The sequence below is a fragment of the Canis lupus genome, chromosome 19, assembly GCF_048164855.1.
Source record: "Canis lupus baileyi chromosome 19, mCanLup2.hap1, whole genome shotgun sequence".
Classification (NCBI taxonomy): domain Eukaryota; kingdom Metazoa; phylum Chordata; class Mammalia; order Carnivora; family Canidae; genus Canis; species Canis lupus.
The window spans coordinates 8,738,774-8,752,916 of NC_132856.1; the positions used below are offsets into that span (position 1 = coordinate 8,738,774).

A 14,143-nucleotide genomic window follows, 5' to 3' on the forward strand; every position below is an offset into this window, starting at 1 on the left:
ACCCCATCATGAAGGAGCTGTTATTATCATCCACATTTTTTTTTAGAGGGGGCAGATAATCTTTCTGAAAACGTGGGTGAGAGAGACTCTCCAGCAGACTCCCCACTGAGCATGGAGCCTGACACAGGGCTCCATCTCATGACCTTGTGATAAAGACCTCAGCTGAAATTAAGAGTTGGACTCTGAACCAACTGCACCACCCAGGCACCCTATCACTCTCATTTTTCAGATGAGACTCTGTTCTTGTGCCTTGCCCAAGCTCCCTGGCTGTGTGGCCCAGCTGGGCTTTGAAGGGCTACCTTACTCCAACACCCAAATTCCTAACTGAAAATATGGGAAGGTAAGAGAGGCCCCATTTCAATGCCACTTCCCTAACATTGTAGGGAAGAGACACATTCCCTTTCTAACCCAGATGCCAAGAGTGGTGTTTAGCACTGACTCTATAGTGTAGTCAGTTGTGTAGAGCTTTTCTCCCCCCTATTATGCAGGGAGTTTGTTGGCAGCAAGAGCCATGTCCTCATCAGTTTGATAGCCTCATATGCCAGTACTGCTTGGCACATAGTAGGTACATATATGACCGGGCTTTAGCAAGGATGGAATGATATGGTGGGAGGAAAATATACTAAAAAGAACACAGATTTGTTCCTTTTTTGCATGTACAGGAGTTATGGCATCACTCATATGTGGGGTGTGAGGATAATCCAGAGGGCACACATTGTGGATGGGGGGGAGGCTGTTCCCTTCCCTATCGACAGGTCCCCATGTACCCAATCCCCATCCTCTACAAATCTGGGGGGGGATCCATCCTAAAGATCCTGGCACGGGATTTGTCTGCTCATCTTTGTTTCCTGTGCATCTGGCTCATAGTAAGTGTTTGCTAAGTATTTGTTGAATGAATCTGCTGTGTGACTTCGAACACTTCTCTCAACTTCTCTGGACTTCCCCTGTCAAACAAGGGGGTCTCACTAGATCAGAGGCTTTCAAAGCTCCCACCACTTTTCTTGGTAGCACAACGACTGGTCCTTATAAAAATTTATAATCAGATAAAAGCATATTGCTCTGGCTGGAGGAGAGGAGTGGGAGTCCCGGAGCCCCATCTGCTTGGCTCTTTCCCTCCATTTTTGTCCAAGAATCCCCAGAAGCTCCTCAGAGTAAAGTTTGATAACTATCAAGCTAGATGAACCCTAAAAGTCCTTTAAGGAACATCTGCTCTGTAAAGGGAAAACCTTTGTGACATATTTGGACAACTCTTTATTGCACGTCTAATGTGTCTGAATGGTGGAACCTGAAGCACTTTGATTAGAAGGGAGAGGTAGCATTGTCTCACAATGAAAGATGGATGCTTCCTGGTGCCTTGACACCACACTGGATAGAGAAGACCACTTGCTCTGCCTGGACAGGTTTGTAATTTGGTCCTGGCTACACAGCATGTCAGCAGTCAGCAACCCGGACCACTGTCCTTCCTGTGAGCCTGCCATCTTTTCCCTAAATGGATATCTACTTCATAAATGGTTGCCAAGAAAACCTTACCAATCCAGGGACATTATAGCTGTGAATGTACAGCATTTTTTGGTTCCTTGTCCTGGCCCAACCCTGGCTTGTCCCTCACTCCTGTCCTGGCCCCTGCCTCCAGCTACTTTGCTATTTCCCCAGTTCCTGAGACCAGGATGTAGGTATTAAAGAGAGGCTGACTGTTAGTACCCCATGGCATCAGAACACCTACATAATAATTGGAATATATGATTAATTTTAAGGAAAAACTGATATAATGTTCACAGTGGCATCAAAGAGTGGAAGCATTCCAAATATCCAAGAACACACAAATAAATATTGTCTATACATACAATGGAATACTGTTCAGCCTCAAAAAGGAAGGAAATTCTGACCCTTGCTACACAAAAATGAACCTAGAGGGCATTGTGCTAAGTGAAATAGCCAGTCACAAAAGACATATATTGTATGATTCTACACTTAAAGTTATAGATAGAAAGTTGAATGATGGTTGCAAGAGCTGGGGAAAGGGAAAAGAGGTTGCTGGTGTTTGATGGGTACAGAGGATCAGTTTTATAAAAAGATGAAAAAGGATCTGGCCCAAGCAACTTTTTATAGCATTCTAGGATAGGTTTGTGTCTAACGTGAAAGGATTTGTCAGTCGAAGGGGATCTTTAGAGGGAGTCTTCCTGGGAATTCAAGGTAGATTGAATGTGAGTATCTAGCAGCTGTCTAGGCATTCACTGAATTGTTACATTTTACATTTTATCACAAACTCATATTTTTGGGAGCAGCCACCCTAGTGACTCCACTTGACTTGATTTCTCTTCTCTGTTCAGTCAAGGAATCAGGGGTTGGGGGCAGCCCAGGTGGTTCAGTGGTTTAGCATCGCCTTTGGCCCAGGACATGATCCTGGAGTCCCAGGAAAGAGTCCCACTTTGGGGGAGCCTGCATGGAGTCTGCTTCTCCCTCTGCCTGTGTCTCTGCCTCTTTCTTTCTCTCTGTGTGTCTCTCATGAATAAATAAATAAAATCTTAGAAAAAAAAAAGAGGAATCAGGGGTTGGTCGTCTCTTTCCTGGTCCCAAGGAAGCAGGATTGTGAAGGACACCAGCTAGGAAAAGTGACCCTTTGATAGGCAGGGAACCCTTCCCAGGTTATTCCCTTTCTGTTCTTTAATCTCACACAACTTGGTAAAAACCAGTAGAAAGGCAGTTGAGGCAAACAAAGCTTACAAGAGGCAGCCCAAGCCTAAAGGGTAAAAGCAGCACCATTTTCCCTCCTTAAAACAACTGAAAGCAATTTATTGCCTCTCTGCCTTGTGTGTCTCCAGCACATCTTCACCTGCCACCGGCATGCTGGGGAAGTGCTAAAGATTCCATACCTCTCACTGCTGCTGTTTCCTGGGGCCACTGGAGGTTCCGCGTGTTTGGAGGAAACATAAGAACGGGCAGGCTCAGCCTGGAGCACCCGGGGCCCAGCAAGCAGCCTACCAAAATCAGCTACAGTTCTTACAAGGGATGGGATTTTCAGGAGAATCAGGAGACATCAGACAGCAGAGAAGTGACTCTGCCAAGATCACACAGCAAGTCAGGGGTAGCACTCAGGGCTCCTTATCCCAGGACCACCAATTCACATTAATAGCTTTTACTGGGGTCCATGTGTGTGCTAGGGTATTACATGCTTTCTCTTCTTAAATGACCAGCACAATGTTAGGAGCTAAGTACTATTATAATTTCTTTTCCAGAGAAGGAAACCAAGGTTGAGAGAGGTTAAGTAATTTGCCAAAGGTCAGAGAGCTGACAGGAGGCAGAAACTGGATTTTTATCTGATTGTATCCAATACACCCTTCCTTCTTATTTAATTCAATTTATTTATTTATAAAGATTTTATTTATTTGGGAGAGAGAGAGAGAGAGAGAAACAAGTGGGGGAGCAGCAGACAGAGGGAGAGGGAGAAGTAGATTCCCCGTAGAGCAGGGAGCCAAACCTGGAACTTAATCCCAAGACCCTGGGATCATGACCTGAGCTGAAGGCAGATGCTTTATCAACTGAGCCACCCAGGCGCCCCCATTCTTATTTTAAAAGTGTGTTTTTTAAAAAACATAAACACAGGAAACAACACAAATCTAATGAATTTATTCAATAGGTTATTGTAAGATGCACACCATCCAGGTCAAGAAAGAGGACCTTACTCCCCACTCCAGGAGCAAGCATGACCAGTCCCTGAACTCTCTGCTTCCTGCCTCTTTGCTCATGCTGTTCCTTTTTCCTGTACCACCATTATATAAAATCAGTACTGACCTACTGAGATCCTGCCCAACCCAGAGGCCCAACTCAAGTGGGCCCCGTTCTGAAATGATTTCCTGATTCCTACTAGCTGGCCTGGTCAGAACCTCTCATCTCTCAATATGACAGTCTTTTGCACACCTCTCTCATTTTCTTTAGTACATTCTATCTTAATTTATAGATCTAAGTAATAATAGTCTAAGGTCAATCATCATTATTGAGAATTTTAATTGTGATAGGCACCGTGCAAAGAACTTATATGCATTGTCTCATTTAACACGTAAGCCTCTACCTCTATAACCATGTCCATTTTAAAGACTTGGAAACTCAGCCTCAGAGATACTAAGAATCTCAAGGTCACACAATTAGCAAGTAACAAAGCCAAGCATTCATTCAATGAATCAATCAATCAATCATTATTTATTAAGGGTCTGTAATATACTAGACACATACCAGAGAATCAGGAGGCATCTGATGTTCATCCCATTCCCAGATGTTGGAAAAATAACAGTAATCACTTTACACAAAGTGTCCATTCACAAAGAGATAGGACAGGGGAGAAACAGTTCATAAAAAAAAAAAAAAGTAAATAAACACTACATTAGGTAGTGACAAATGCTTTGAGAAAACAAGGGGATTATTATGTCTGGGATTATTATGTCCTAAAGGAAGTGAGGGAATGAAACACATAAAGATCTGGGAAAAAGAGCATGACAGGAGGAGGGAACAGCCTGTGCAAAAGACCTGGGGTAGACACATCCTTGACATGTTTGATAAACACCCAGGATATCAGGATGGCTGGAGATGAGTGAGTGAGAAAGGCAGAGAGGTAGAAGAGATGAAATCATCTGGGGCCTTAGAGAAGGGGTAGATACTTGGGTTTCGACTTTGAGTGAAATGGGGAGCCACAGGAGGATGGTTCCCAGAACCCATGCTCTTTATTACTATGCTAAACTTTCTGATTCTGACTTGAATGAGTGTCAAAAGGCATTTGGGGACATTTTCTCATTAAAACCAGCAGGGTGGCAGCCAGGCAGCCAAAATCCACAAGAGATAGCAAGATCTGAGCTGACAGGGATGGCATGGCCATCCCTTCGGTTGTCAGGAGGCTCTGTGGCTGGTTGGGGTTCTCTGGTTACCTCAGTGGCTCCTCTCACTGGACTTGGCCAAATGTTAACTTCCCAGGCCTGTTCCTGGGGAGGTCTCAGCCCCTCCAAGAAATGTGTTCTTTGCTTGAAAGAGGCAGAGAGAAAAAGGCAACTTCTGTAATGACTCACCAGAGAGAAACGAAAATTGTGTCCAGGCTAGAAAACAATCTATTTGAAAGTCACACATTTGCCTATATTCTGGAGGATATATATATATATATATATATATATATATATATACACACACACACACACACACATATAATGCTTTTTATATATAATATAAATTTTTAACATATATTATATATGTATGCTTATTCTTTTTCCTTCTCATTAGAAGCAGAACCTTCTCACACACAGTGCCTCACAGCATGACAGAAACCATCTCCTGAAATTCCTGCCTTCCTTCTTACTGCAGTTCTTTCTGAGACAAAAATGCAAACTTGAGGATATGGCCAGGCCCCAACCCCCAGCCTGACCAGGAACAGACACAGGCGCTGCTGGTCCCAGAACAATCCCAGCTATGAATATCCTTCTGATGGGTACCCCCACCAACCATCCATCCCCCAACTTTGGAGGGCATAGCAGTCAGTAAGGAGCCTGTTAAAAGGCAGATTCCAGGGAACTGGACCCAGGACGTCTGGCATGAGGCCCAGAAGTTGAGTTTTTAATAAGGAGTCCTCAATGATTCTGATGTTGGCGGACTGAGAAACACTGCCGCAAACTGTAGGAATAGCACCAAGAGCCCAATCTTTCTGCATCTAAGCTTGCAGAAAGTGGCCCCCAATCCTTTCTGACTATAAGTAGTACATTTTGGCTCCTGGCAGGGGTGGGAACTCTCCTGGGTAAATCCAAGTGGAGGAGAATCTTGAAATCCCAGTCCTTGCTGATGTTCATCCCAACCATCTGCATTTATTATCCTGACTTGAGCTACCACACCACCCAGGATTTGCTCTCTGGGTCCCACACAGGAAGGAGCTGCCCTGGGACTGCAGATGCTCGGGGGACAGCCATGACTGGAGAGGGTACCAGATGTGCTCTGATGTGAAAGGTAAAACAAGGCCTAATCCTGATTATGAAATACTGTTTCCTTTCTCAACTTGCTGGATTTACATATTGGCAATAGGTACTCTCCTAACAGTTGGAAACAACAGAGCTCAATGGACGTTTATTATTATTATAATCACTGGAATAGGGGGCCACTAGCTAGAGCTCCTGGCTGGCACCCTTTCCTCAGGATTTACAATAGTGGTTTGAGAGCCCTGTTAGTTGCTTGCTTCAGGCACCAAATTTGCTAATTAAAATTTTTCCATGCTGCATTCAAGTTCATTTATATCTGTGCTTGGATGCCACCTTCCTCTCCATTCTGTCTAATGAATTCTCTTCCCCAAGCCTCTTGTTGTTTCTAACCTCTTAGCTTGCCTTATTTTTCCTCTTACCCTACTTTCTTTTTTTCTTCATAGCACCCAGCATTAATGGAATAGATTTATTTGCCTGCTACTTTATCTTCTATCTCAATCCCCCTAGCAGGTTAGCTCTTGGGGAGCTGGCCTTTTATCTTGTTCACCGCTGGATTTTGATGCTTGGCACGTAACAGGCACTCCATCAATATTTGCTGAGTGAATGGATAAGTGAACAGATGATGTTATTATACATGAGAGTCCATGGAACCATCTTTAACTCCATGGCGCTCTACTCATTGGATCCCGGGGTCTTTGAGGGACTAAATGAATATACCCAAAATAGTAAATTTATTCAGTGCTTATTATGTACTGGGTATGTACACTATTTCATTTTGTCCTTAAGGCAGTTTTGAGGGGTAGGAATTATGAATCCAATTTAAGAGATGGAAAACCCAAGCCAAAGCCACAGAGCTGGTAAGGGGCAGAGGGGCGATTCAAACCCAAGTCATTTAAGGCTAAGGCCTTTGCTCTACCCATTAACAGCTGGACTTGATGCTATCTGCCTTGTGTTGACACTGGAATAGGATTCAGAAGCAAGCAAGAGAAACCCCTACCCGCCAGAAGTTGTACCTACAGTCTACCTGGGCATGTAGCAGAATGACAATGGGCAGAGAATTGGAGTTAGCCTCCCAATCTGAGCTCCATCTCTCATTAGCTGAGCCTCAGGATCCTCCTCTGTAAAATGAAATAATTCTTTCCTTGTAAGGATGTCCACTGAGACAATACATAGATAGTGTACCAAACAGAGCTTGGTGTATAGTAAACACTCAATAAATAATCGGGCTTATTGGCTACCACTGGAGAGACAAAACTCACATTAAAAGCAATGACCTAGCCCACTGGTTCCCAAACTTGTCTTTATGGAAGATATCTCGGACTGAAGGCTTGTATCTCTTCCCAACCCTGATTCATATGTTGAAGTCCTAACTCCCAATGTGATGGTATCTAGAGATGAGGCTTTTAGGAGGTAATTAGATTTAGATGAGTTTGTGAGAATGGAGCCCCCATGATGGGATTTGTGCCTTTTATAAGATGAAAAAAAGACACCAGAGGGTCCTTTCTCTACCATGTGAGGACACGGTGAGAGGGTGGCTGTCTGCAAGCCAGGAAGAGAGCCCTTGCCAAGAACCTGACCATACTGATGCTCTGATCTTGGGTTTCCTATCCTCCAGAACTGTGAGAAGCAAATGTCTGTTGTTTATGAACCCAGTCCATGGTACTTTTATGGCAGCCCAAGTTAAGAGAGAAGAGATTCTAGAGGTCACAGGGCTATTAGCCAAACACTGTAAAACTATTGGTAGATTTAATTCCATCATACAGACCAGAAGCAGTTTTATTATGAGATCAGTGCCAAGAAAGGAATCCAGAATCTCTACACAATTAAAAATTACCACCACAAATAAATAACTTCCAAATCTCTTTGTTAAGTACAGATTACCCTTGAATAACATAAGGGTCAGAGGCACCAACCCCCTATGCAGTCGAAAAGCCATGTATAACTTTTGGACTCCCTCAAAACTTAACTATTAATAGCCTACTGTTAGCTGGAAGCCTTACTGATAACACAAGTTGTCAGTTAATACATATTTTACATATAAACTATACACTGTATTCTTACAGTAAGCTAGAGGAAAGAAAATGCTAAGAAAATCATAAGGAAAAGAAAATACATTTACAGTACTATAAAATATAATACTGTTTACATTTACAATATAGTACTGTACTTCCTCTTCCTTGTAAGGAAGAGAACATACAAACAATACATTTACAGTACTGTACTCACTCCATGTGTGAGCGGACTTATCAGTTCAAACCTGTGCTGTCCAAGGGCCAACTGCATTTCTTAATTGGGCTTTTAAAATTTTCATGTCCTCATGAACAATACAAGGTAGATGAGTGTGCGGGAAGCTGGTCTCTCACAGCTGGTGGTATAAATTAGGGCTCTCTTCTTGGAGGGCAGTTTGGTGTTTTTTCGTTTTTGGTTTTTGGGTTTTTTTTATTCAAAGTCTTTAAAATGTACATCCTTTTCCTCAGTGGCTCTACTTCTGAGAATCCTTTTTTTTTTTTTTTTTTTAAACATATGGTTTTTTTTTTTTTTAATTTTTATTTATTTATGATAGTCACAGAGAGAGAGAGAGAGAGGCGCAGAGACACAGGCAGAGGGAGAAGCAGGCTCCATGCACCGGGAGCCCGATGTGGGATTCGATCCCGGGTCTCCAGGATCGCGCCCTGGGCCAAAGGCAGGTGCCAAACCGCTGCGCCACCCAGGGATCCCTACTTCTGAGAATCCTGCATCTCACAGCATACAAAAAGGTGTTCACTGTGGCTGTTTATATCATTAGAAAACCAGAAGCTCTATCAACGACAATCATTACGGGATTGGTTAAGTATTGGTTCATAGAAACACTGAGAACATATGCAGCTGTTAATAATCACGTGCTTGCTCTGTGGAGGTGGGAAGATGTTCGTGGCTGTCAAATTAAGGTTACTGAATAGTATGTAACTCTATTATGCAAAATTGGATGAGTGTGTATCCTTGGAGAGAAGTTCCCTGAAAATTCACAGTTGGTTTTACCTTGGTAGAAGGATTTTAAGTGACTTTTTAAAAAGCGTTTGATTTAATAGATAGTGTTGTGTTGGGACAAGTTAAGACAAAAAAAAAAAGTCAACTTAAAATTGATTTCAAGAAAAGTGTTAAGGGAACAACAGGTAGAACAGGAAATAAAGAGACACGAAAAAATTGTGAAGGGAATGTGAAAGTTTGAAATTCGCAGTTTTAAATTCCTCTTCACCTTGCTCTTGTGTACCTTCCACAAAGTGGAGAGTGTTCTCACCTTGAAACGATAAACTTCTAGTCTCGGTGGCCCGTAACGCCTACCCTTCTTGACAGCTATCAGGGCACAGGCTAGACAGACACACTGGACATGTAGGGATGGCCACTCTTCTTCTTTGGGTCTTGCAGTGGCTCCCTAACCCTCAACCCCCCAAATGAGGGGAGCAGTGTGTGCATACTGGATCTTCATTTTGTAAATACCGTGCTAATCTTCTGTGCATCTTCTTAACCACTCTGAAAGGGAGGCCTTTGGATTACCACCTCCCTCCATTTTATTGACTAAGAAGCCGAGGCTCAGAGAAGTAAAGTCTTGTCCATGGTCACACGGCCGGTATGTGGAAAAGTTCAGACTCTAGCCCTGGTCTGTCTGAGTCTTGAACACATCACTAAATCTCTGCTGAGTTCTGATTTAGCTTGGCCTGGGGGGCTTAGCATGATCTCACTTCTACCTGCCTTTCCTGCCTGCCCATCCCACTGCCACTCCCTGCCCATCATCAACCCCTGAGTCCTAGGTTCAATACATTCATGAAGAAGGCAATTTGGAGGCAATTTCACTGTGACACAGGACTCTCTCGTTGGTGCCTCTCTTCTCAGGAGGTAGGTCTGAGGTTATGGGAAATGTATGCACTGCCACCCATGTCGCTGCTCCTGCTGTCACCCACCTCCAGGAATGCCCTTTCCACTGTAAATCTCCAGAGGCTTCTACCCATCCTTTGAACTCCCCAGCCAAATGCTCCCCCACATGCCACTCCCCTGGCTTCTCCACCACAGCACTTCCACCCTGCTGTCATAGTGTGTCCTCCCATTTGTTCCTTCCTACAAGTCTGCATGCCCCCTTGAGGTTACAGATAGCATACCACAGGCACCTGGGAACTGTAGAGCAATGGACTAGAGGGCTTAAAAATCAGGTTAGGAACCAGACAGATAGCCGGGACAGACATCGACATCATACCAGCTGTGTGACCCTGGAAAAGTCACTCTATCTCTCTGAGCCTCAGTTTCTGCATCTGTAAATGGTTGTGGGGATGAAATAATATAATTTTAGGCAAAGAGCTTGGCATAGCAAACACACAACAAATATTGGCTATAATCAGGATGATGTCAGTTGCAGTTCCACTGGTACAGGGGGACCGGGTGGTGGGAGGACAGGGACTCAGGTACCAGCAGGCCAATTTTGGCACCCAAGGATGGGAGAACAGCCAACCGACAAGTGGCAATCCATGTCAAAGGTCAGCTGCTGAATGTGCCCCCACTGCGCAGCCAGGTGAACCGCAGGGACAGGGCACCCAGGACCTGAGTAAAGTCCAACTCCAAGACAGCAGACTTCTGACAGCAGCAAAAAAAAGTTTGTGAGCTGAGGGTTTGGGGGCAGAACTCCTTCCCATTTGGAGCATGGGTAGGTGACAGAGCTACTGAAAATGTCCCACATTCATGTGCCGAGGGCTTGCTAAATGATTTAATGCATTATCTCATTTCATCTTCACAGCAACCTCATCAGGTGATGCTATTTGTCCCATTTCACAGAGGAGGAAACTGAGGCCCAGACAGGTTAAGAAACTTGCCCAAAAGGACAACTGTGTGGCTTAGTGGTTGAAGCCTCTGCCTTTAGCTAAGGGCGTGATGCCAGGATCCAGGATCGAGTCCCTCATCAGGCTCCTCCCGGTGAGCCTCCTTCTCCCTCTGCCTGTGTCTCTGCCTCTCTCTGCATGTCTCTCATGAATGAATGAATGAATGAATGAATGAATAAATAAAATCAAAAGAAAGAAAGAAAAAGAAACTTGCCCAAAGACACAGCTGGTGAGGGAGGAGCCAGGATTTAAAGCTAGACAGTCTGGTTCCAGAAAACTGGAACCTCGGTACCCCACATCCAGGGTCCAGGGGCCCAGAACCGGGTGATCCCCACATCTGGGATTATGTGATCTGAGTAGTTTCTTCAGTGTGTTCCACCTGGGGTGGGTGGTGCTTCCCCAGCAGGAAGAATTTCTCCCTGGAGAGCGGCCAGATGCAGCTTGGTGGGTGGCAGTGCATACATTTCCATAACCTCAGACCTACCTCCTGAGAAGAGAGGCACCAACGAGAGAGTCCTGTGTCACAGCGAAATTGCCTCCAAATTGCCTTCTTCATTAACTGTACAAATTTGCATCTTAATTAGGCTTAATGGAATACAATTACCAGACCCTGAGTTTCTCGCTCTGATTCCAAGCAAGGATGCCACAGGATCAGGCCAGAAGCCAAGCACGCGGGGCGGAGGACAGCGTGGCTGGGCTTTCCCTGCGGGGAATCCTACACCTGGACGAGGAGAGTCGAGGTGGGCGTAGTGCAGGGATGGTGGCCCATGTGTCCAGACCCCTGAGATGGGAAGCCGAGGACAGCCTGGGCTTTGCACTGGATGTGGTACACAGCCTGGCCACCTCTGACCAGCTGTGGGACTGCAGCTGTCCGCCCCCTCAGAGCCTCAGTTTTCTGCATCAAATGGGATAGTGAAAACACTTGCCTCTGGGTGGCTCCTGGGATCAGATGAGATCACGCGTACAACAGCACCTGGCACAGAACCTAGCATCTAGTTTGTTCTCTTTCTTGTGCCCTCTCTCTCTGCACCACTTCCATCATCCCCCTCCATGCTATCACCACACACACCTCTGAGTCCTTGGAATGCTCTACACTCTTTCCTGCCTCAAGGGTTTTGCAAGAGCTCTTCCCTCTGCTTCGATCACCTGGCCCCTGCCTCTCTCCTTTAATACTTACTCATTTCATGCTTCCAATCTGAACTCAAGTGTCACCTCCTCCAGGAAGCCTTCCCTAGCTCTGACTACACTCTCCCGACACCATTTATCTTTGAGATTATTTCACTAGAGTCCCTCTCTCCCCTACTAGACAATAAGCTCCACGAGCATGGGAAACACTTCCATTGTGTTCTCTGTTTTTTCTCCAACTCCTGGCTTAGGCTTTATCACACAGGTCCTTCCTTCATATTTGTTTATTCTGCACATCTCCTCGAGCCTCACTGAATGCATCTGTCAAATGGAAACCATAATCCCACCCTCACGTCATGGTGTTGTGAAATGACCAAACAATTTTTGGCACACGATAGTTACAAATGGACCATCACTCCATGCCCCCATTCCTTTTGATTAAGGAACTCAGAAGAAGCCGTGTAGCTAGCTCAAAGAGCAGTTTGGCTAGGGCACAGCAGAGTGTAGGGAGCCCAGAAGCTGATACCACATAGGATCAGGATGTAAAATCTGGAAGAAACCTTAGAAATGATCTAGTTAATTTGTTCCCAAACAAAGGCCCCTTTTAATCTTCCCGCCATGCAACAATTTCATCTACCTCAAAACTACATGAATTAAGGGAAAACATCCACTTTCCTAGCTTTGAATTACTCAAAGGCATTCTATTTTATCCTCCTGGTGCCTGCCCAGCGTGAGGGGAGCCATGCAGAGACACCTTACCAAGCAATTCCAGCAAAAAGCCAGGCCCGCGGGGGCCCAGACAGCAGGAAAATGATTTCCTTTAACTTTCCAAAATGTTAACAACAGCCTCTGGAGGCCAGGTACAAGGGCCAGAGTTAAGAGTCACCATGGGACCATGTAAAAGGGAAAAGCTCTCTGCTTTTATTTTTCTAAGCTAGAGCTGCTTCCTGTTGGCAGTTCAGCAGACACATGACAAGGCCCAGTCAGGACAGCTTTCTGCCTGGAAGGTTCCCTCTCAGGGTGCAGTGACAGCCTTGGTAACACCTTGAGCTTACAGAATCTGAGGCTGTGTTGACTTTTCAGCCTGTTTCTTGGAAGGCCCGGGTCTGACCTTAGATCCTTGTGAACTTCTACAGAAATTTCCTGCCCTGATCCCCACCCATAGAGCACGCCCCAGAGTATCCAATACTTGGCCACTTCCCCTTGGCTTCTCTCCCACCCACCATTATCTGTCCCTTCCACTGCCTCCACCATCGATCCAGTTTCTTCTCTGCTTTGTTCTAGCCGCACAGTTACTCAGCATCCATAAAACCCAGCACCCTTGCACACCCCGGGGCATGTGCATGTGCTGTCTGTCTGCTGGGCCACCAAGAGGTCTTTCTCATTTGAGAACCTGGTGAATTCCTACATGAGCAGCAAGGCTTTACCCTGCATTCCTCTGTAGTTTCTGCTGTCCCTAGGGTCTGTTTCAGCACCTCTCAAATTGGAGATGAGTGGTTTATTTGCACATCTACTTCCTCTTTTGCATTGAAGTCTCCTCTGTCCCCTCTAGCTCCAGCTCAGACAGGGCTAGAAGACAAGTGTAGGCCTCTGGAGGTTTTTGTTTAGCTGAAAGGATTTCCTAAGGCTGCCCACAGATGTGAAGAGGGCAGGAGCATTTTTCTGTGGGGAGAAGCCATCAAAGGGATCTATTCCCGCCACCCTGCAAAGGTAAAGAACCTCCACCCTAGACCCTGAGTATCTCAAGAGAAGGGAACATGTCTGATTCTTTCCTGTAATGCATAGCCTTGCACAGAACAGATGCTTAATATAAAATACTATCAAGTCATGGAGGTTTTTTAGAGCTGGAGATTTTAATCCAACCTTCCCATTTTACAGATGGAAAAGCTGAGCCCCAGAGCAGGAAAAAGACTTACTCATCTGTCAGCCCAGGTGCAATGCTTAAGGGAAATGCTTTCTGTCTTACAAATTAGGAAGTAGAAATATTAATATTATTTGCCCTTCCATTTATTCCTCAATCATTTTTAAGCACCTACTATGCATAGGATATAACTGGGGGGATACAAAAATGACCAACACACAGGCCCTCCTCTTGGGGAGCTCACAAGCAGCAGGGAGAGAAGACACATGAATAGATTATCAAGATACACAGAGGAAAAAAAAAAAAAAGATACATAGAGGAGTCCAGAGTAAGGAGGAATGACTTCCTCGGAGGCTGGGGAGGAAGGG

General features: G+C 45.0%; 1 protein-coding gene across 4 annotated transcripts in view; it reads right to left on the bottom strand.

The window, feature by feature from the left end:
• The window catches only part of HRH1 (histamine receptor H1), a 75,156-nt gene that overhangs the window by 21,241 nt on the left and 39,772 nt on the right, over positions 1-14,143 (bottom strand). The gene's annotated exons all lie outside the window — the stretch shown is intronic.